This window comes from Globicephala melas, chromosome 5, assembly GCF_963455315.2.
Source record: "Globicephala melas chromosome 5, mGloMel1.2, whole genome shotgun sequence".
In the NCBI taxonomy this organism is placed as follows: Eukaryota; Metazoa; Chordata; class Mammalia; order Artiodactyla; family Delphinidae; genus Globicephala; species Globicephala melas.
Window position 1 is genome coordinate 71,705,787 of NC_083318.1, and position 24,817 is coordinate 71,730,603.

Here is a 24,817-nt window from a genome sequence, read left to right on the forward strand (position 1 = left end):
GTGTGTTTTGGGGTGTCTGTGAACTTATGATTTTAGGCAGCCTCTCTGCTAATGGGTGGGGTTGTGTTACTGTCTTGCTAGTTGTTTGGCATAGGGTGTCCAGCACTGGAGCTCTCTGGTCGTTGAGTGGAGCTGGGTCTTAGCGTTGAGATGGAGATCTCTGGGAGAGCTGTTGCCAATTGATATTATGTGGGGCCAGGAGGTCTCTGGTGGTCCAGTGTCCTGAACTCGGCTCTCCCACCTCAGAGCCTTAGGCCTGACACCCGGCCAGAGCACCAAGTCACTGTCAGCCACACGGCTTGATGAAGAAACACCGCGACACAGTGATGGCGTGACCGGAAGTCCTCACTCTTTTAATTGGTGATGTAGCTGGTTCGTTCAACTATAGCTTGGGCCAAAAGCTATGGGTCAGACCAGGAAAATCTCTGGTCTTCCAGACATCCACAAAGATTGGGGATGGGTGGTAGATGTAGATAAAGGAAAATTCTGACCCTAAATTGATGGAAAGTAGTGGGAGGTAACAAATCTTAAGACAGGGAATTCTTAACCTGGGCTACAGCAAACAGTAGGAAGTCATGAGGCAATTATCCACTAACAGAAAATAAGAACACGAGGTGTATTCTCCAGGCAATACTAGTGGTCCACCTAAAAATTAACAGGAATTGAAATAAAGTTCTCCAGCAAGGTGTTTGGAACAAGGTAGACTGTAGAGAGATTAAGTCACTAATGCCTGCTCCAGATGAAAAACCCAGCTGAAGTGCATTGCAGACAGACCTATAAGGGAAAAATTTACAAGGAGGTCATTCTAAAGGAAGGGTGTTTTTAAAGATAGCTTTTTGAAATGATGGAACAAAGAGGAAAGAGAACCAAAAGATGAACCACATAACCCCCTGCCCCCTTCCCAAAAAAAAGGGAAGATCATTGAGTCGGCTCCAGGGCTATAAAAGTGAGGAGGAAAATAGCTACTTCTGGACTTTCTTCATATGTCTGAACGTACAGGAAGGCAGGACCTGTTTTCCATGATGCTGTAAGGTGGGTTACATCATACTGAAATGACTCATTTGAATGTTATCCCCAAATTCTGATGTGAAAAATAGCTTTTAGGCAGAAGCTTAGAGAAAAGCTTTTGTGATTCCTTTAGAAAAGAATTGCCTGTGGAACTTTGCTATAGCTAGAAGGGAAAAAAAAAACTATCACGTGAGGAAATAATACATCAAGCTTTCTGGCCCTGTCTACTTAGCTAAGCTTGCAGGGCAGAAGATTATCCAAAGTAAGGCACGTTCGCCACTTTTGGCACATTCAGCAGAAAATAGTTTGGTTTTTTTCCCCCTGAATTTGTTCCTAACATTTATCTTCGATTGCCTTAAGGAAAAATCATCCCAAGTATAGAAGTACTTGCTTAGAAATTATGGTGAGTGAGTAAGTAGGATGTGCTGAGAATAATAATGGGAAACTGAAAAAAAGTGACTCTAGTAATTAAATGGAAATTTTTTTAAAACACCGTTTAAAATGTAAATCTCTTTTCCCAAAGAAATGTATTCAGTCCATTGAAGGAAATTCTTTTGTAATCACTCTGAAGAATGTGGATTGTGAAGAACCCTGGCCATGAGAAGGTAAGCTGAGGAAGTTTGGTTTTTCCTCTGACACTTTCCAGCAGAGACATCTCAGAATTGCCTAAATTTGAATATCTGAAATTCAAACTACTGTTCTCTAGAAGTCTTAGGATAAATGTATGGTGATTAAAGAGAGCTGCAGCTGTAGTCGTTACCAATGAACTAACTCACCAAAGAGTTTTGGACCAACTTTTAATAGTATATTGAAAGCCGCTGCATTTTGTCTCTAATTGCTTATTATTTATTTTGGCTTCATAACCTGTCGTGGCTCCTACATGTTCCGTCTCAAGAGTAGGACTTGGACAAGGGTTATCCTTCGCATGTACTCCCAGAGTCACCGCATAAAATAATAGGTACCTTTTAACAACCTATTATGCATGTCTTAAAGTGCTTGTAAATCCTTCCAAACCTTATTCCTCCTCCATCAAGGTTGATTTTCAGATTCTCAATATAATCATCTTTATTAACTTTAATTGTATGTTTAGGCAGAATTCCTATGTGAAATTGGGACCATAAGCATTAAAATGTATAAGCGTGCAGAGAGAGGACCAGGGTAAATAGAAAATCAACAGACTGAAGAATTAGGAAGGACCTCTGGATGGGTGGTCTTCTGCTAATTGGGCATAAGTGGCATCAACCACTTATAAATGGTAGACCAGAAAGACACTGACTCAGTTGGAGCTGAGAGTTCCTTTTGGAGAGTTGAGCATTATAGGGACAGATGGGGACTCATCCAAGGACTGTCCCTAGGGAGGTGCAGCAGTGCACACAAAGATAGCGATGGAGGTGGCAGAGAGGTTGACTGAAGAGTTTGTGGTTGTCACCAAGAGATAGCAATATAATTGATGAAAAGATGCCGACAGAAGAAATCTCCTTTAATGGTAAAGCATATGGAATGTACTGAGGCAGCCGCCTAAAGCAAGAGACAATAAAGCATGTTCCCTGGTGGTCCCTGGTGGAGGATCTGCTTCCCAGATCCCCAGAGTTCACCATGGGGATGTCCAGCTCTAGTTGAGTGCAAGGATTCCAGCAGGCACGAGATGCTCTCTTTGCCCTCTCACGGGAGGCAGGGGGTGCATAACCGTCTGCTGTCCTCTGGAGCCTTTGGCCATAAGCCTGCCCACCCACCTGATGGGAGGAGTTGATGCAGGACACCCCAGCACGGTCCCTGCAGAAGGGGGTGGAAGGCCAGTTCTCCAGGAGCACCCTCCCCAGGCCCAGCTGCTAGGCATTTCATAGAGGGGAAGACACACATGAGAGGAAGACCCCAAAGGTTCTGGAAGGGGAGTGGGGAGCCGAGGTGCTGGGAGGTGAGAAGGGTCAGACAGCACAGCTTAGTGGAGGGCACCTCCGTGGGGAGAGGTGGGGAGCAATGGGAGGCCAGTGCTGGGCGAGCAGCAAGTTCACCTGAGACCCGGAGCTTGTATTGTGTTTGGGTCAAACCTCCCACAGAGGCATTGACTGCCCGCATTCAGTTACAGAGAGGGCATGCAGGCTAGCGGAGATCCTGTGCTCTTCCCTCTTCATCAGAAAGGGCATAATTTTCATACAGCATATGTTTTTCTGTGCAATGAGTGTCAAAATCTTTGCAGCTAGGCAGCTGCATTGCTGAGAACTCCCCCTGCCCCCCAGCCCCACCCTCCCTGCTACTATAAAAGAATAGGTTGCTGAAGGCACCTGTAACCATCTCTTGCTCCAGAGGTGGAGATTCAGAGATAAGGGAGCAGACTTCCATGGGTCTTTTTAGGCAGAGTATTTTTAAAATTCTGGCCACATGAGATGACATTGCAGGATCCTGAACAAGAGAAAATGAGACTTTTCGTCTTTCTGGTTCATCGCGGTCACCGTCGTGACTTTAGCACACTGATACCACGTGCAGACACGTGGATTTTGTCTTGAGAGTTGGTTGCCAGCAGGCTGTAATGGATTCGAGGGGTGCAGTGAAGAAGGCCAGTTGTTGGCTTAATAACATCGTGGAGCTCCTTTCAGAAGATAAGGCGGCCAGCCAGGCAATGTGCTCTACACTGATCTACACTGAAGATCTACTAACTGATCTTCCAGGAGATCAGTTAGTCTCTGAGTAACTTGTCCTAAGTGACATAGCTGGAAGGTGGGGGAGCTGAGGTTTGAGCCCAGGTGGACGTCTCCACCCAGCAATTTGCTGGGGTGCCCACGTGGTATGGAGAAAGTTGGCCAGGAGGCGGATGGAAGCGTGTAAGCCCTACGTGTGCTGCTTGTTTCTCTGATGGACTTACTGTTGCCCCTCTCCTGCTAACTTTATAGAGAGTTTTGGCCAATTTTTCAGAGGTGGGGTTGTTTAGGGATTGGGTGAGCGTCAGCCACGGAATTGAAGTCACTGGAGCGAGGCTGTTGCCGACTGACCGATTTCAGAAGTTTGGGGCTGCCTTCCAGAGGCATGGTGGGATGTGTGGCTGTTGGCCAACAGCACCAAGCAATTAATTCTGACATTGTCTATCCAGAGACAGCATCCGATCCCACAGGTTAAGGGCTCAGTCCCACAGGACTGCACCCGCACTTCAGATGCTAATCCCAAATCCAGGTTATCACCTGGGCTTCTAGTTAACTGGCTATAAATTTGCTAAATTTCCCACACCGCTTTCTCAGGTTCGATTAATTTGCTAGAGTGGCTCATAGAACTTAGAGAAACACTTACTTCCATTACCAGTTTAGTGTAAAAGAATATAACTCAGGAACAGCCAATGGAAGAGATGCTTAGGACAAGGTATGTGGGGCACGGGGAGCTTCCATGCTTCCTGAGCACCACCGTCCCCAAATCTTCACGTGTCCATCAACCTGAAAGCTCTCTGAACTCTGTCCTTTTGGGTTTTTAAGGAGGCTTCATAATAATAGGCCTGATTAGTTAAATCATTGGCTATTGGTGATTGAACTCCATCTCCAGACCCTCTCTGAAGATGAGGGGGTAAGTCTGAAAGTTCCAACCCTCTAATCACAGGGCTGGTTCCCTTGGCAACCAGCCCCTCCTTAAGTTACCTAGGGGCTTTCTAAAACCCATCTTATTAACATAGCAAGACACCATAGTTTCTAGTCACCTAGAGAAATTCGAAGGATGTTAGGAGCTCTGTGTCAGGAACTGGGATGAAGACCAAATAGGTGTTTCCTATAAATCCCAATATCTTATGTGGATCCTGATACAAGGCTGTCACTGATCAAGAGAGACAAGTTTAAAATGAGTTCTAGCAGTTACACATTCTATGGCCAATGAACAATCCGCTTTTCCCTCCTGTTTCGAATTCGGAGTATTTTCAAGATAAAGAGGAGAAAAGAGATGGTGATGGAGTGAAGGACTGAAGGAAGAAGGAGGAAGGACCCCAAAGCACAGGTGGAGGTTTAGGAGAGGGACCAGTTTTCCCCGAGACAGCAGATGTTTGTAAATGGGTAGGACGTAGTAAAGAGTTCTCGCCTTACGGCCTTGATTTTCTCAGAGACTGACTCAAAGATTTCTGCTGAGAGGGAGAAAGAAGAGGTAGGAGTTTCAAGGAAAGAGATGAAAGTTTGGAAGAGCCTCTGGGGAGAATGAGAACAGATGATTAAGGAAGAGGCCTCATTGCCCTGAGAGAAATAAAAAGTAAAAATAAGACTAGGCTCTGTAACTGTGGCACAGGAAGAAGTGAAGGGTCCAGGACATTAGGTCCAGGTGGCATGGCCAGCAGGCTCCAGCCCCCAGCTGGAATTGATATAAAAGGCGGCAGGATTTGGACGTTGGGCTCCTCTGACCTGGGAAGCTCCTGTCTTCTTTGCAGACTGCTGAGACTACCCACCTCTGGACATGCCTTTTGAGAAATAAGGGAGACCCAGTGAAGCCATGGCCCCTGACATCCTTGAAGGCTTGCATATACTTTGCATTGTTTTCTAGGTGAAGGGACGGCGAAACAAAGTAGAAGTTTCCATAGCTGGGTTGCCATTCCTACCAGTCTTCAAATCCAGACCAGCCCTGTGGTCATCCCTGTTCCTGTGGAATGGCCAAAAGACTGGGGCAGAATGACCTCAAGTGTAAGAAGTTAGCAGGGAAAGACTGAGGCAGGCATGAGAAACTTCCTAAGTTCCTGGAGTGCTGTAATCCAGCCAGGGCTTTCTGTGGCTTTTGAGCTGCAGGCACGTTGGAAGATGGCATCTGTGTGATTATTTGGGGGCACTGGAGGGGATCAGCTGGTGGATTAAAAAGGAAAAGTGGGACAAGGGGCATGCTGTGCCTCAGAATTACAATTCCAGGAATACCAGACTACTCCTTACTAATTTGGAACAAACATCAGAGGAGGTCACATTTTTCCAAGGCACAGAGTGAGATACTAAGGTAGAAGGACAATTAAGGACCGCTTAGGTAAAGAGGACTCATCCAGTGGTGCTCCAGTGGGCCATCTCCAGGGCTAGATTCCTGCCTGACATCTAGGAGATCTTGAAGGATGTTCTGGAGGAAGGAAGTGTAGGAGACCAAGACTCTAACTAGGTAGGAGACAGTCAGTCTGGTGGGGAGCAATCTAGAAATGGAACTGACGGTCAGTGGGAGGAAACGGAAGAATGGGTCTGGTGGCCTGACCCCAGGACTATGACATCGTCATAAGCATGACAACACATTTAAGAAATATAGAAAGAAGAAGCAAAGCTTGACCTTCTCCATCATTATCCCATCCTGTACTCCCCAAATCCAAGCTGGATGAGACTAGCTGGATGAGCTCCATGGACCCAGGTGGTCCTAATATCAGGCCCATCAGAAGACAGGAGACTGTACCTCTTTCAAGGTGTTAGTAAAGTGGAGGGGTTGGAAAACATATTCTGGGGTTTTTTTCAATACGAGAAGTCAAATGATAGCTGAATAACCTCTGTCATTTTCAAAATGTGTCTCCTATTTGATGAGAAGCTGGAAGGACACATTGCATAAGAGCCAGATTGTCTAGAACCCATTATCTGGTGGTTGTGATTGTGGGAGACCAGCCAGCATGCATTGTGGACCCTATTAGGGAACAAGTGGGGGAGTGACAGTTTCTTCTCTTACATGAAAATCCATGTCATAATGGTGGGTCAGGTCCACTCAAAACTTCTCACCTTACCTCAACTGTCCCATCAGTTTAACACTTTGTCATTACCTATACAGCAGGCAGAGTGGAGGAAATCACAGCCCTCATCAAAAACAAAAGTGGTGGTTGTGTAGAGGAGGACGTATATATCACACTAGATAACACTTCCATATTCCTTCATTCTTATTCATATTCCATATTTCACATTCATTCAAGTGTTCACACTAGATAACACTGCCTGCACTTGGGGTCTCTCTTTGAGACAATGGGAAAAGAGCAGAGAATGTACCGTATTGGCCTATGTTTTCAGAAGGCTCTTGAGAAAAACCATCAGGTGCAACAATTAATGTAAAAGTTAGCTCTAAGACCTTTCCTAATACGGAGGGACCAAAGACCCTGGGAAATAAGACCAATTCTTATTCTAAAATGATAACACTCTTGGGAAGTATGTGGATATCATATGAAGTTTGGCTTCCTGCGGTGGCTAAGTTGTTTTGGACAACCTCCTGCTAAGAATAACTAGAAAAGTTAGGCAAAATAATAAAAATCTGTTTGAAGGGATTGAAAAGCTACTAAGGAAGTGAACATTTGTTAGGTAAGATCTAGAGGAAGAAAGAAGCCAAGAGAAATGAGCCTAGTATCCGAGGCTCATCTTTTTCATTTCAGACAGTTGTCAATTCTGAAAGCGAAAGCAGAGGCTGAGGGGCTCAGAAGACCTTTTTGGGGTTTCACAGGGACAAGGGGGACAAAACTAGAGTTCGGAGTGTCCCAGGGAGGATGGGCTCTGGTAACCAGACTTATGGTTAGGACCCTGAGAAGCTGGGGGCATGGTGAGGTCTACGAGTAAGGATGAGCTAGAAATAGACCAGTACTCACAGGACTAGAGCTCAGTTCCAAATCAATTCAGTCCCTCATGGGATTAGGTTAATTGCCTCAGTCTAACTGCCTGACAGAACCAGAAGTAAATTTTCTCTGGAAAAAATACGTCATCCACAGTGATACATAAATGAAGTAAAATTCTATTCACTCATGAAAAGAGAATTAAAACGGAAAGCAAAGAGATGTAATTTATCTTCAGGAACGCTAACAGACGAAGAAAATAACACAAAATCTAGTGATGCTGACATTGGTGTTTTCATACTAGATATGAGTATCTTTGGTTTCTGTTGAGACTTACTTCTAAGCTTGATCTTGCTGCCTTTTTGGAACATGTGAGTTCACACCTCTCCAGCTACGGTGACTGGACCTCGGGTACAAACCTGTCCCGACAGGTACCAGTCCACCACCTTGGCTGAGTCTTTCCTATTCTTTTCCTCAGGAATTTGAACTAAGATCTACTGAATCAGTCAGGAGGAAATAGGTGAGTATGAGATCTATAATATCATGAAGATTTGGGGTAGCTTGACATTTTACACTGTTTACATGTCAATAAGTCAGAAGTAAAAGCTGTTTAGCAAAGAGCAACAGTAAGAAGCAGGTATGGGATGTACAGTTGCCTGAGAGACGGATGGGGCAGCTTTGTGCCCACAGTTCCAGGTCCATAACCCATTTCCCCAGCTCTTTGTTCTGCTTTTCAATGTCTTTTTAATATCCATAAGACTACTGAAGACTTGAAATAAACTGTCTTTTATTAGTTAAAAAAATATCATACAGAACCTCATGCTATGTCTACAATTTCTTGTACACAATGTTAGCAATCAGTAAAAAATAACCAGGCCTACAAAAAGGACAAGGATTTTTTTAAGGGGGAAAAATCCATAGAAAAAAGATCCATCAGAGATTCAGATATTAGGGTTATCTGACATGGAATTTAAATAACTGTAAATGAATATTTATAAGACCATTTCAGCAGAGAACCGGAAACTCTAAAAAAGAATCAAATGGAAATTCTAAAACTGGAAAACTTAATTCGATGAAACTAACAACTCAGTGGATCGGATTTAACAGAAGATTAAACATGACATAGACAGAATTAGTGACTAGAAGATGATGTCAGAAAAAATCTAGATGAAAGCACAGAGAAACTTAAAAAAATGTAGAAAATATAGAGACAAGTCAAGAGATTTATGGCACAGTGAAAAGCTCTAAAATACACATAATTTGAGTCCTAGAAAAAGAGGAGAGAGAAAGCAGAAGCAATATTTAAAGAAATAATGTTCAATAATTTCCCAAAACTAATGAAAGATGACAAGCCCCAATTAAAGAGTCCTACAAACACCCAAGCAGGACAAATATGAAGGAACCAGACTTAAGTACATACAAGGAAAACTTCTGAAAAAACAAAGAAAATCTTAAAAAGTAGCCACACCTGTAGGTAGCAACTGTAAAATATTATAGACAAATTAAAAACAAACAACAACCAGAGGCACTGGAGAGTAAGCAAAAGCAGAGTCTGAAGGGAAGTTGATGCCATTTTTTATAGCGTTTAGTCTAGGGCATGCCAAAGTCTGTACCACGTGGGATGAGTAAAACTTTGTTAGAAATCCTGCAATCTTTCAAATAACCAGAGGAAAGATTTCAGGGCAACCATAGCCCCTAGAAAGTAAGAGGGGAATCCCAGAAACAGAGCCAAAAGGAGAAAGCCCAAATTCTGAGTATAAACTCGGCCCAAATCTTCACCTAATCCCTGAACCATGCATGTGCAGTGCAGTTGGCAAGGAGCCCAGCTCAAGATAAAACTGCTGAAATGAATTTTGAGTTGCCACACAATAGAGTTTGCCATTTGAATGGAAGCAAGTTAACACTCTATGGAGGAACTTAACAGAACCCAGAGTTTCCACAACAAAACAGTCACAATATCCAGGATACAGTCTAAAATTACTTATGAAGAACCCAGAAAATATAACGGAATCTCAAAAGATGACTATCAGCAGAGACTGGTCCTGAGATGATCCAGATATTAGAATTAGTAGACAAGAATTTTAAAGTGGATATTATAACTAGCTCAACATAGAAGAAAATGTGGTCATAATAAGGGAAAGGATAGGAAATCGCAACAGAGAAATTAGAATATCTTGTAAATACAACAAAATGAGAATTCTAGGATTAAAAAAATTCAAAACTGAGGGCTTCCCTGGTGGCGCAGTGATTGAGGGTCCACCTGCCGATGCAGGGGACACGGGTTCATGCCCCGGGGTCCAGGAAGATCCCACATGCCGCGGAGCGGCTGGGCCCGTGGGCCATGGCCGCTGAGCCTGCGCGTCCGGAGCCTGTGCTCCACAGCGGGAGAGGCCACAACAGTGAAAGGCCCGCATACCGCAAAAAAAAAAAAAGTACTGTATCCTTTTGTGCACTTCCCTGTATGTTCTTCTTAATAAGAAGTCAACAACAGAAAAACCTTCCTACGAAAAAAAATGAAGCAAACCTTCAAGCTTGGATAACCCCACCAATGAATTCTTCCCAACATTTGAGGAAGAGATTACACTAACATTTTGAATCTTGTTTTATAATCAGTGTAATCTAAGAACTTTACAAGAAAGAATACTATAGGTCAACTTCTTTTGTGGCATATGTGCAAAATCTTAAAATATTAAATCAAATTTGATAAAGAGTATAAAGTTGGGTTTATTCCAAGAGTGAGAAGTTACTTTTGAAAATCAATCAATGCAATCTACTATATTTACAACATGAAGGGGAAAATCATGTAATAATCTCAAGAGTTAAAAAAAATTTCACTCAAGCATCTGAGGTTCATTAATTATGTATCTGATGATTCATACAGCTAATCATCTGAGAAATACAAATTAGAACCCAGTGAGATGCTTTTATTCAAACCCTGGAGTGGCTACGATGAAACATAAAATGACTGACCATCCCCAGGTTAGTGAGGAGATGGAACAACTGAAACTCTTATCCATGGCTGGTGTGAGTAAACTTGGTACAAATGCCATGGGAAATCATTTGTCATTATCAATTAAACTTGAACATACACAATCCCTGTGATTCATCATTTCCCCCCCAGGTATAACTCACCAGACATGCTCACGCACCTGTGCCAAATGATACTGAAATGCAAGTTCAGAGCAAACCACCCCTACGTGCAACAGCATTGGTGATTATTACAATTCTACTACCAAGTGAAAGAAACAAGGTGCACCTCACTCTCTGTAATTCCCTTCAAAACCAGAAAAACTAATTTGTAGTGTTAGAAGTCAGGGCAGTCGTTACCTCTGAGGAAGAGGGAAGGACTCGTCATTTGGAGAGAGAATAGGTGGTGGGCGGGGATGAAGTTCTAAGGTTCTGGTAGTGACTTGTTTGTCTTAGGATGATTGTCTTTTTTCACTTGGAATAACTCGTAGAGATGTACACAATATTTGTGCCCTTTTTAGGTATCTATATTCTGCTTCAATAAAATAATTTATATTAACATAATAGCATAGGAAATTGTCCATTTTACTGAAGCTGTAAAATCTTTGCATTGCCATACAAATACTGTCTTGGTTTCTTTTTTTTTTTAATTAATTAATTCATTTTTGGCTGCGTTGGGTCTTTGTTGCTGCGCGCAGGCTTTCTCTAGTTGCGGTGAGCTGGGGCTACTCTTCGTTGCGGTGCGTGGGCTTCTCATCGCGGTGGCTTTTCTTGTTGCAGAGCACGAGCTCTAGATGCGCGGGCTTCAGTAGTTGTGGCACACGGACTTAGTTGCTCCGCGGCGTGTGGTATCTTCCCAGACCAGGGATTGAACCGTGTCCCCTGCATTGGAAGGCGGATTCTTAACCACTGCGCCACCAGGGAATTCCCTATCCTGGCTTCTTTTTCTGAAAGGCAGCAACAATTCATCCTGTGAGTATATAAACCCTAACATAGCCCAAGAATCAAGGCAGTGGGCGCAATGTATGTGGAATGTGAAGCATCCAGATAGATTCCCTAGGCTGTCACAAGAGAGCCACAGGGCTGCCAGGAACCTCAAGGACCAGAAGATGATTTAAGAAAATCCTTTATGGGCCAAGAGCTTCGAAGAAGTCTCAGTTAACAAACATCCTATGGGCACTCTCCTCCTCTGCTGACTGGTCGTCATGGGTCATGAGCAATCGAGGCATGAAAAGTTTGCTGCCAAAATTACGTAATATCTGCTGAGCTCTTTTTATGGTCCAGGCCCACTTTGCAGGCAATAACTTTCTTAGTCCTCACTAGAACCTTATTATTCTCATGACGTGGATGAAAATATCAGAGGCACAGACTGGTGTAACTATTCCCACAGGGTGAAGAGACAAGGTTTGAACCCACCAATCTGGCCACAGGGTCCCTGTGCCTAACTTCTATCCACGTAGCTGCTCCAGGCTAATTAACAGCTTTACAAACTACTCTTGCACACGTCTCAGTAATGGGATGGAAGGAATACAATTTTTTGTGTGCACTGGTAGAACGTTTTTCCCTCCCAAAGAAAATATTATATATTTTTTCCTCTGTTGGCTGTGGTTAGAAACTCATCTGCGTGGAAAGCCCTTGCTTTAGCAAGCTTTACAATAGAAAACTCATCTTCCTGCCTAGTCGAGGGGGGAGGCTTGCGATTAGGGGAGGCTGCTGACCCACTAGAAGCTTCTGACCTCAGGAGAGCTTGGCTGTGACAGTGAGTAACTCTACCCGTTTCTGGAAGCAATAGAAAGCCTCTCTTTACAAAGCCCTGTTCTGCTCAGCCGCCTGTCCAGTTCAAACCCTAATTCTTCAGGAAGAAGAGAGATTATAGGCTGTGAATCATTTTGTAACATCAGACTTTCCTCAGTGGAACACCATTTAAGTGTTTTTGGGTTTTTTGGTCTGGGCTTTTTTGGTTTTTATTTATCTCTTTATTTGAAGATACCTGAAATTCTGTGAATCTGTTTTTTGTTTCTCTGATGAGCAACTGGGCCAATGTAGGGACCAGAAATCCAGATTTTGACACTTTCCCTCCTCCTTTAAGCTGTTAAAAACATTCTGCATTTCTAAAGTTTCACATTTTGGCTTGATCTGACTTTATCTTATAGTAACTGAAAGCTAGTTACTTCAAATTAAGTTCTAAGCAAGTAAGTGTCCAAGGATACACTAATAGCTAAAATATTATGCATCATGTCCTTATGACTCATTTCTTTCTGGAAATGTGTTTCTGGAAATAGTTGATTAAAGAAAGTGACTTAAGAGAAGATAAGTCAACCCTGACACAGCTCAGATTGTTTAGGGGTGCCGGGCTGTCTGGGAAGTCTGATTCCAGCCCAGGTAACTGTTGGGTGTCAGCAGATGGCAAAGTGTTTGCCGGGGTAAAGTCTGACTGAAGCCAATGTGAATTGTAACTGCTGCGGTGTTTCTGCTTGTCTGGGCAGCGATCTCAATATGTGAGACCTGCCAGTCTGGCTCATTTCATGCAACTTCATTATATGAATACTAATTGTATGGATTCTCTTAGATGCCTACTTGGTGCCACAAACAACTCAAATGTCATCAAATAGGTTAAGAAGAGGCATAAAAAAAAAAAAAGAAGAGGCATAGAGGACTTCCCTGGGGGCACAGTGGTTAAGAATCCACCGGCCAATGCAGGGGGCACGGGTTCGATCCCTGGTCCAGAAAGATCCCACGTGCCGCGGAGCAACTAAGCCCGTGCACCACAACTACTGAAGCTCATGCGCCCGTGCTCCACAGCAAGAGATGCCACCGCAATGAGAAGCGCGCGCACCGCAACTAAGAGTAGCCCCCCGCTCGCCGCAACAAGAGAAAACCCGTGTGCAGCAACGAAGACCCAATGCAGCCAAAAATAAATAAATAAGTAAATAAATTTATTGAAAAAAAAAAGAAGAGGCATAGAATGACAAGTTTACTATGAGCCAGCCCTTCCCAGATTCTAGTTTCTGTTTCTTGGAGAAGAGCTGATTCCAGTGTTCTCAGTGGAACAGAATTTGGATTCTGTTGTTTTCCTGTTACGTCCCCAGATTGCAGCAGCAACCAAGAACATACGACTGGGATGCTTTGCTTATTACCTAGTGATAAAATGTCTTGTCCCTTACCTAAATTTAATTTTTTTTTAAATAATAAGTGAGCATGGTTATGAATTATATAATTCAGAGAGGATCCTAATGAAAACCAACAGTCACCTGCATCACTCATTCATTCCCAGCTCAGTTCAAGCCAAACTGTGAAACTTTGCAAATGCAAGAATGTGCTTAACAGCTTAATATTCAAGAGTTAATATGCAAGAGTTTTCTCTTGCTGTTTGATGGTTTGTTCTCCAATTTCTCTGTTTACTACTGAGTCATGTCATTCAGTTGGTTTATCCTATCTTTCTCTTTAATGTTTTGGGCCTTAATCAAATACGTGATGACCTGGCAGAAAATCTGCAAATTCCCTTTTCTTGAACCTATCAGAGAGCTGAGGTTGCAGGTCAACCAACTATCTTGAAATCTAGGGAATTCCCTGGTGGTCCAGTGGTTAGGACTCCACGCTTGCACTGACATGGCCTGGGTTCAATCCCTGGTCGGAGAACTAAGATCCCGCAAGCTGGGCAGCGCGGCCAAAAAAGAAAAAAAGAAATCTAAGGAAAGACAGGCACCTCCAAGGAGGAATGGGCTGTGAGCACTTGCTTGGCCAGGGCAGATGCTTCTAGATACAGTACAAGTTGGTAAGAAGAATCCAACTAAGATTTTTAATGAATTGCTAAGGGCTGAATGCGACTAGCATAAAAATATGAAACTCCTTGGAGCTACAGAATTTGCACCGATTTGCAGGTTCTTCACTGGAGCTCACCAGGTGCTCACAGAAAGGCTGCGGACAGGACGGTGATGACGGTTTGGGTCACGGCCAGGAACACTGAGTTTAGGGAGTCACCTCCTTCAGAGCAAGCCTGCTCTTTGTCTTCGAGGAGGCGTCGCCTCATTCCTTGAGCTGCTCCCTGCAGACACAACCCTGAGAAGTGCCCTGGGAAGGGGGCTGAGAGCTTGCATTCCTGGTACACGCAGTAGGAACTTGCAGGCACCCACATGGCCGAGCACCTCTCCCGACAAGGTCAAGAACCAGTCTCAGAGGACCCGGCCCAGAGAGTTCTTCCGTGGAATAGGGAAGATCCCTTTCCTGCCCACTGGGCCTGGGCCACGGGCTTACTGTTTGAACGGGAGGATGTGAAATAGTGGAAATGAAAGGTCAGAACCTGCCCCTCTGGCCTTGAAGGATTGTAGGAGGAGATAAGAGACGAAGAAGGAGGAGAAAAGAGAGGTGAGGAGGGAGGGACTTGGGTTACACGAGACCAGGGGACGCTGAGGGCATCAGGTAGGATTCTGGGAGGGGGTTGCCTCAGACACTACCCCCTCCCACCGACCTGGGGCCACCAGAGCCAAACTGCCTCAGCCAGGCCAGGAGGAGGGAGCTGGAAGGTAGCTTTCCAGAGCTGCTCTCTGTACCACTGTGCCGTGGCTCAGACCAGGCAATCCCGCAACGACCCAGAAGGGGGTGCACTGGACCTAACTTACGTGCCTCCTCGGATTGCTTTGGCCATGTACTCCTGGGCCCAGTCATGGGGCTGCTGCCAGCCGTGCTGGACCCTTTCCACCCTCTGCTGCTCTTTTCTCGTGGTAGGCAGCCTGCGCCAGTAATGCACAGCTCCAGCAAGCCTGTTATTGTTAGTGACCTGTTACTGACCTCACCCCGTAACTGTTGAAATGTGGGCCCCATGGGAGCCATTGTGGCTGAAGCCAGGGCCCCACCATTTTCAAGTCCAGATGCAGCATGATTTGACAAGGGATTTGGCTTCCCTGAGTGCTGAACCGAGGGGCCTGGAACACAACGCAGAAGCGCAGGAGAGTCTTGGCTTGTGAGGTAGATTTTGAACAGGGAGGGGCAGGAAGCGGAAGGAGCCAGCGGATGCATTCCTTGCCTTTCCTCCTTTCCCCTCAACCCACCCCCTCCCCACCCCACCTCTTGACTAGTTCATGACTCCAAGATCTAAGCAGCCTCTCTGGAGATGTCCATGTGCCTGGGCAGCCAGCTATGTTTCCGTGAGCATTGTCTGATATTTACATTCCCTGTCCCTGGCTTCAGTGACCTTTTCCTCTCACTCTGGTATATCCCGCGGATTGTTCTCCAACCCCATCCCTCCCTGCCAATAATACACCGGCTTTTAAGTTTTCCTGCATACCCGTGTTTTTAGGGACCCCAGGCTCAGGCAGCAAGTGTAGAGGTTGGTTAAGGTTTTTCCTGGGGATCTCGCCCCAAAGCAGATCATAGACATTGCGCTGGGTGGCCCTCAGTGGAGGGCTTTAGGGCTAGAAGCGCAGGCAAGTCAGGCCGACCTCAGTGTTTGTGAGAGCCTGGGTGAGGATCGGCCTGTGAGGGACAGACCTTGACAAAGCCAAGGAAGGGACAGCCAGAGAATGACAATAAGATGTGCGGCCACTGGGCAGTCAAGGGACACCTTCTGCAAAGCCCAGTTTGAGAACCCTTTCTCCCAAAAGCCCCAAAGACAGAGCGTGTCCCTCATATACCCAGGCACTGACAGGAGGAAGAGAACAGAGAGGAGACAAAAATCAGAGAGAGAAAGTCATTCTAACGAGGCTGCTCAAACCAGTCCTGACAGAGAGTTCAATTACTTTTCAACAGACTAAAATTTTATTCAGAAAGAAGACAATTTAGATTGGAAGAGGTAGAAATATTTTTTTATTGGCAAATCTAAGTCATTCCTGCTAGCCCAGAAGAATATCAGTTACAGACGAAAGAAAGAAAGCGCATTTACTCTCCAAGTCTGCGTGGCTTTTGAGTGATTTTGTGGCCCTGCTATAATTCACGGGAGTACTAGGTGAGAGCCAAGATTATAGGTCTAAGGAACATCAGAAGTGGCCCTGGATGGGCAGACAGCTGGCCAGCACTGCTGTTCACTAACTTCGTGACTGGGAGGTCATTCTTTCTTATCTTGAAATGTGGCTGTTTGGCCAGATCCGTGGTTCTAAGGCAGAGGTTGCAGACTGCAGGTGCCCACAGGGGCCAGGCAGGTAATGAAATGGGTGAAGAGGACCCGATGGGAACTGTGTGAACTGGAGTATGTTTGGCCCGTATGAACAGGCAGCCACTCCTCGACTCCCACAGAAAAGAGGGTGTGGTGTTCCCAGGTAATAGCTTACATTTACTGAGGCAAATAGATGATCTCATTTTTTTTTTTTTACTTCTTTATTAGAGTATAATTACTTTACAATGGTGTGTTAGTTTCTGCTTTATAACAAAGTGAATCAGTTATACATATACATATATCCCCATATCTCCTCCCTCTTGCGTCTCCCTCCCTCCCACCCTCCCTATCCCACCCCTCCAGGCGGTCACAAAGCACCGAGCTGATCTCCCTGTGCTATGCAGCTGCTTCCCACTAGCTATCTATTTTACCTTTGGTAGTGTATATATGTCCATGCCACTCTCTCACTTTGTCACAGCTTACCCTTCCCCCTCCCCATATCCTCAAGTTCATTCTCTAGTAGGTCTGTGTCTTTATTCCTGTCTTACCCCTAGGTTCTTCATGACATTTCTTTTTCTTAAATTCCATATATAGGTGTTAGCATACGGTATTTGTCTTTCTCTTTCTGACTTACTTCACTCTGTATGACAGACTCTAGGTCTATCCACCTCATTCTCATTTTAAGCTCACAATAACCCTATGCAGGAGCTACTATCACTATATCCCTGTTTTTCGGATGGGGATGATAACTTGAGTTGCTTTGAGTCCTGAGGCACAGAGAGGTGAAGTAATCTGAAGGCCAAACAAGTAGAAAAGTTGCCGAGCTGGGCTTCAGACTCGAGAAGTTGGGCTCCAGAACATGCCCGGTAATGATAACACAATTCTGCTGATTTTGCATGATTATTTGGAAATGGAGATTTTAAAAAAATTCCAAAAATGATACAGATATTTAAAAATGAACTTATTTACAGAATAGAGGCAGACTCACACACTTAGAAAACAAACTTACGGTTACCAAAGGGGAAAGGTGGGGATGGATAAATTAGGAGTTTGGGATTAACAGATACACACTATTATATATAAAATAGATCATCAACGAGGACCTACTATATAGCACAGGGAACTCCACTCAGTATTCTGTAAAAGCCTACATGGGAAAAGAATCTGAAAAAGAATAGATACATGTATATGTATAACTGAATCACTTTGCTGTACACCTGAAACTAACACAACGTTGTAAATCAACTATACTCCAATATAAAATAAAAAAATTTTTTAATTAAAAATAAAACATTTTAAATCTCCCAATTTAAATAGTCAGAGTTAAAAAGAAAAATACTCTGCAAGCCAAAGAAGACCGAAGTGTGGGCCAAGATATGGCCTGTGGGTCGCCAGCATGTGTTTGGCCTTCCATGAGTGTAAGTTAGGCAGTATCCTTGGAAAGCAAAGTTTTCGGGTTTTTCCCTCAGATATTCATAGCAGTGTTTAAACTTGTGTGTTTCTCTTCAGAGCAGTCACGTTGGGCACCTACACACTCTTACCAACAGTGCTTTCATTGCCCAACACATTTCCGGAATTCTTCTTTTGGAATTGCCTTCAGAAAGGTTTATAAACCAGCTATGTTATTTTGTAACCGTATCTCCTTTTTTGATGAAACTAGCACTTCCCTGCGTGAGTCCAATCATCTTCACCAGATGTGGCTCTGAACCACTTTCAGTTATTTCCAGAAATCACATGCATTCCTAGTGCATGGCGACTTACTGCCAGGGGAATCATTCAGAAGAATGTGTTTCAAAAATCATTAAAATAAGTTTATAGCTTTCAGGATAACGACATTTAAAAGGACACACCAATTCATCCCTACGTGTTCTTATTGGTTAAAAAACCAGCCACTAATATCAGGCTTCATCTCATTTATATTAGCTGGGTCAGACATTTGGAGAGATGGTAAGATATTATCCCTTGTAAATTCTGCCGTACGCAATCAATCATCTCTCTTTCTCTCTCTCTTTGGTGCTAAGAATTATGACAAGGTACAGATTTAAATGGTTTAGGTCTACAATAGGATAATATCTGAGATCTTGAAAAGATGAACAGTGTGCATTAGTTTACTTTTTCTAGGCTTTTTGCTATGTACGAGGTGGCTCTGTGCAGCACAGCATTTCTAAATGCACCTGTTATGTGCAGTTTTGTGATCTGAAACAAATTCCAGTGTAGTAACTAGCCGCATAGAGAGTGCAGTTTTCCATAAGTTATTTAAATGGGAAAGAAACTACAGAGGAATATGAAATAAAGAGGAACAGCAGCAGTGGCCGGTTGGACAGATCATCCTGTTTCTGTTGCATCCATTCTCAACTCACAGCCTCCCCGGAAGTGGGGTAGGGGAGGCAGGGCGTACTCAGATCCGACCTGCTCCCCCTTCTGGATTAGAGTGAGTAAGACTGGTTTCCAGCTAGGAGGTGTTATTCTGTCTCTATTGCATCTATGCTAGAATCCATGGATTTTCTTTTTGTATTTTAAACCCATCTTCTTCTTACCCTAAGCAAGTATTAGTGCATTTATTGCTGTTTCCTGCCCAACAGTTTCTAGACTTGGATTTTATGACCTGAAATTTTTCTTTTAATGGCAGGGATTGACATAGCAATGTCAACTTTTAATTTTTCCACATAAGGATATTAAAAAAAATACCATCTATGATTGCCACCATTTGATGAAAGAAAGGTGATTTTAACCTTTAAAAAAGTAAAAGAAGACACAATCCTAAAATAAAGGATGATGAAAGAGATTTATCTCTTCACACCCTACATGATCACACCCATTCTTGAAAAGAAAATAACAAGCGTTGGTGGGAATGTGGAGATATTGTAACCCATGTTCCCTGTTGGTGGCAATGTAAAATGATGCCGCTGCTATAGAAAACAATACAGTGGTTCCTCAAAAAATTAAAATTTTCATATGATCCAACTATTCTACTTCTGGGTAAATACCCATAAGAATTGAAAGCAAGGTCTTGAAGAGATTTGTACACCCATGTTCATAGCAGCGCTATTCACAATAGCCAAAAGGTGGAAGCAACCAAATTGTCCATTGACAGGTAAAGAGATGAACAAAATGTGGTATATAGATACCAGATAATATATTAAAAGAGAATGAAATTCTGACACATGCTACAACATAAATGAAACTTGAGAATATTATGCTAAGTAAAATAAGCCAATCACAAAAAGACAAATACTGTATGATTCCACTTATATTAGGGACCTAGAGTAGTCAAACTCAGAGACAGAAAGTAGAATGGTGGTTGCCAGGGGCTGGGGAGAGGAGGATATGGGAGTTATTGTTTAACAGGAACAGAGTTTCAATTTTGCACAAGGAAAAATTCTGGAGATGTGTTGCACAATAATGTGAATATGTTTAACACTACTGAACTGCACACTTAAAAGTGTTAAGATGGAAAATTTTATGTTTTATATCACAATTAAAAATAAAAAGTAAAATAAAATAAATGAAACCATCATTCTCCTCTTCAAAACAGAACAAAACCCACCCTATGTGAGTGTATCTCTTGCATCACTCATATCTCAGCAGGCTGGTAAAACTTCATCGCAGTTGGGCACTGATCTTCAGTGGCTGTTTGGGAATCATTGGGCCAAGAGGCCTCATGCTTCTAGGAGGGAGCCAAGGTTCTATGCTAGAAACAGAGAAGGAGCAGTGAAATGTCCCTTGCCTCAACCAACAAGGGAGTTTACCTGGGACAGGGCAGCTCTGTGGGAGGAGCCTGGCTATGTCCCCCAGGCAGTGGAAGTCTGCCAGTCTCTGGCCACTCAATTTCAGTTGAGGAATCTGACTCTGGAATGTGTAATCTTATTTATTTCCCTCAGCATGTGGTAACAGTCAACTCTTTTAAGGACAACCATTCATCAGTGAAATGGATGCTGGCTGAGTGTTGGGGCAGGGATCTGGAGCGCCCCCTGCTGCTTTACCGGGTGCTCTGCCTTTGCTGGAGGGTTTCAGGAGGCTTGGGGAAACTGCTGAATGAATACCAGTGTTTCAATATCTTACACGCGCCCCTCCCAGCTTTATTAAGGTAAAATTGACAAATAAAAATTACTAGTATTTACAGTATACAGTGTGATGTTTTGATATATGGATACATTGTGAAATGATAACCATGATCAACTCAACATATCCATCACTTCACATAGTTACCATTTGTGTGTGTGTGTGTGTGTGTGTGTGTGTGTGATGAGAACATTTTGCCTGACCAAATTTCAAGTATATGATATTGTTACCTGTAGTCACCATGCTATACATTAGATCTCCACAATTTACTTATCCTGCATAACTGGTACCATTTTACCAACATCACCTCATTTTTCCTTCCCCACCCCACTCCCTGGCAACCACCATACTCAGTACTCTCTGCTAGTGAGTATGACTTTTTTAGATTCCACATATAGGTGAGATCATGCAGCATTTGTCTTTCTGTGCCTTGCGTATTTCCCTTAGCATAATGTCTTCTAGGTTCATCCATGTTATCACAAATGACAGGATTTCCTTCATTTTTTTTTAAGGCTGAATAATATTCCATTGTATATATACACTACATTTGCTTTATTTATTCATCCATCATAGACACTTCGTTAATGCCATATCTTGGCTATTGTGAATAATGCTGCCATGAACATGGGAATGCAGATATCTCTTCAAGATCCTGATTTCATCTCCTTTGGATATATACCCAGAAGTGGGATTTCTGGATCATAGTGCCAACTAAAAATAGGCATTTGCATCTGCTTCTACAAGGATTAAGTCACAAACTGCTGTACAGCCGACCTTCAATGCACTCTGAAAGGAGGTCAGGGTGGAGATCAGCAATGAGGCACTCTGCTCTGGGAAAATCTGGCAGAACAGGCCTTCAGATAGTTAGATATTTTCAGGAGATGATTTTATGAGCCCAATTCTTGCATCTCCTCATATCTGGAAAAGCACTAAAATCATTAGTGGTGACCTTTGCTCCTCGTGACTACTAGCAAGCCTCTGCCAACATGTGTGCTCGACTGCATATAACCCCCTTCACTAAAATCGTATATAATACTGACCTCTCCCCTACCTCTTTGGAGCAGTTTCTCAGAGCTATCCGAAATGCTGTCTACTGGGCTATAGTTCTCATTTTGCCCCAAATAAACTTAACTCATTAACTCATGTTGTGCATTTTTTTTCTGTCGACAACAGATAGTTAAATTTTTAACTTTTTGAAGAACCTCCATACTGTTTTCCATAATGGCTGTACCAATTTACTTTCCTATCAACAGTGTGTAAGTGTTCCTTTTCTCTACACCCAAAACTTGTCTTTTGATAATAGCCATTCTAACACATGGAGGTGACACCTTATTGTGGTTTTGGTTTGTATTTTTCTAATGATAAGTGATGTTGTATTTTTTCATATATGTCTTCTTTATGACGTTTTAGGTCCTTTGCCTATTTTTTAATAGAGTTATTTGTTTTCTTGCTATTGAGTTGTTTGGATGCCTTGTATATTTTGAATATTAGCTCCTTAGCCGAGGTACAGTTTGCAAATATTTTTTCCTGTTCCATAGATTGTCTATTTACTCTGTTGATTTCTTTGCTATGCAAAAGCTTTTTAGCTTGATTCAGTCCCATTTGTCTATTTTTGTTTTTGTTACCTGTGATTTTTGGGGTCATATCCAAAAAATAATTGTCCAGACCAAGGTCAAGAAGCTTCTCCCCTATGTTTTCTTCTAATAGTTTTATAGTTTCAGGTCTTATATTTATGTCTTTAATCCATTTTAAGATAATTTTTTTATATGGTATGGGACAAGGGTCTAGTTTCATTCTTCTGTATGTGGCTATCCAGTTTTCTCAACACCGTGTATTGAAGAGTTTATTCCTTTCCTATTGTGTGTTCTTGGACCTTTGCCAAAGATCAATTGCCTGAAAATGCATGGATTTATTTCTAGAGTCTCTATTCTGTTCCACTGGTCTATTTATCTGCTGTTATGCCATTACCATACTGTTTTGATTACTATAGCTTTGTGGAACATTTTGAAATCAGAAAGTGTGGTGCCTCCAGTTTTGATCTTTTTGTTTAAGATTGATTTGACTATTTGGGGTCTTTCATGGTTCCATATAAATTTTAAGATTGTCTTTTCTATTTCAGTGAAAAATGCCTTTGGAATTTTTTTCTAAATTTAATTTAATTTATTTATTTATACAGCAGGTTCTTATTAGTTATCCATTTTATACATATTAGTGTATACATGTCAACCCCAGTCTCCCAATTCATCCCACCACCACACCCCATGCCACTTTCCCCCTTTAGTGTCCATACGTTTGCTCTCTACATCTGTGTCTCAATTACTGCCCTGCAAACCGGTTCATCTGTACCATTGTTCTAGGTTCCACATATATGCATTAATATACAATATTTGTTTTTCTCGTCCTGACTTACTTCACTCTGTATGACAGTCTCTAGATCCATCCACGTCTCTACAAATGACCCAATTTCATTCCTTTTTATGGCCAAGTAAAATTCCATTATATATATGTACCACATCTTCTTTATCCATTCATCTGTCGATGGGCATTTAGGTTGCTTCCATGTCCTGGCTATTGTAAATAGTGCTGCAATGAACACTGGGGTGCAGTATCTTTTGGAATTATGGTTTTCTCTGGGTATATGCCCAGTAGTGGGATTGCTGGGTCATATGGTAGTTCTATTTTTAGTTTTTTAAGGAACCTCCATACCGTTCTTCACGGTGGCTGTATCAATTTACATTCCCACCAACAGTGCAAGAGGGTTCCCTCTTCTCCACACCCCCTCCAACATTTGTTGTTTGTAGATTTTCTGATGATGCCCATTCTAACTGGTGTGAGGTGATACCTCATTGTAGTTTTGATTTGCATTTCTCTAATAATTAGTGATGTTGAGCAGCTTTTCATGTGCTTCTTGGCCATCTGTATGTCTTCTTTGGAGAAATGTCTACTTAGGTCTTCTGCCCATTTTTTGATTGGGTTGTATGTTTTTTTGATACTGAGCTGCATAAGCTGTTTATATATTTTGGAGATTAATCCTTTGTCCGTTGATTCATTTGCAAATATTTTCTCCCATTCTGAGGGTTGTCTTTTCGTCTTGTTTGTAGTTTCCTTTGCTGTGCAAAAGCTTTTAAGTTTCATTAGGTCCCATTTGTTTATTTTTGGTTTTATTTCCACTACTCTAGGAGGTGGATCAAAAAAGATCTTGCTGTGATTTATGTCAAAGAGTGTCTTCCTATGTTTTCCTCTAAGAGTTTTATAGTGTCCAGTCTTACATTTAGGTCTCTAATCCATTTTGAGTTTATTTTTGTGTATGGTGTTAGGGAGTGTTCTAATTTCATTCTTTTACATGTAGCTGTCCAGTTTTCCCAGCACCACTTATTGAAGAGACTGTCTTTTCTCCATTGTATATCCTTGCCTCCTTTGCCATAGATTAGTTGACCGCAGGTGCGTGGGTTTATCTCCGGGCTTTCTATCCTGTTCCATTGATCTGTATTTCTGTTTTTGTGCCAGTACCATATAGTCTTGGTTACTGAGGTCTGTAGTATAGTCTGAAGTCAGGGAGTCTGATTCCTCCAGCTCTGTTTTGTTCCCACAAGACCACTTTGGGTACTTGGAGTCTTTTGTGTCTCCATACAAATTTTAAGACTTTTTGTTCTAGTTCTGTAAAAAATGCCATTGGTAATTTGATAGGGACTGCTTTGGGTAGTAGAGTCATTTTCACAATATTGATTCTTCCAATCCAAGAACATGGTATATCTCTCCATCTGTTTGTATCGTCTTTAATTTCTTTCATCAGTGTCTTATAGTTTTCTGCATACAGGTCTTTTGTCTCCCTAGGTAGGTTTATTCCTAGGTATTTTATTCTTTTTGTTGCAATGGTAAATGGGAGTGTTTCTTTAATTTCTCTTTCAGATTTTTCATCATTAGTATATAGGATTGCAAGAGATTTCTGTGCATTAATTTTTTATCCTACAACTTTACCAAATTCATTGATTAGCTCTAGTAGTTTTCTGGTGGCATCTCTATGTATAGTATCATGTCATCTGCAAACAGTGACAGTTTTACTTCTTCTTTTCCAATTTGTATTCTTTTTATTTCTTTTTCTTCTCTGACTCCCGCAACGGGAGAGGCCACAACAGTGAGAGGCCCGCATACCACAAAAAAATAAAAATAATAATAATATTAATTCTTCCAAT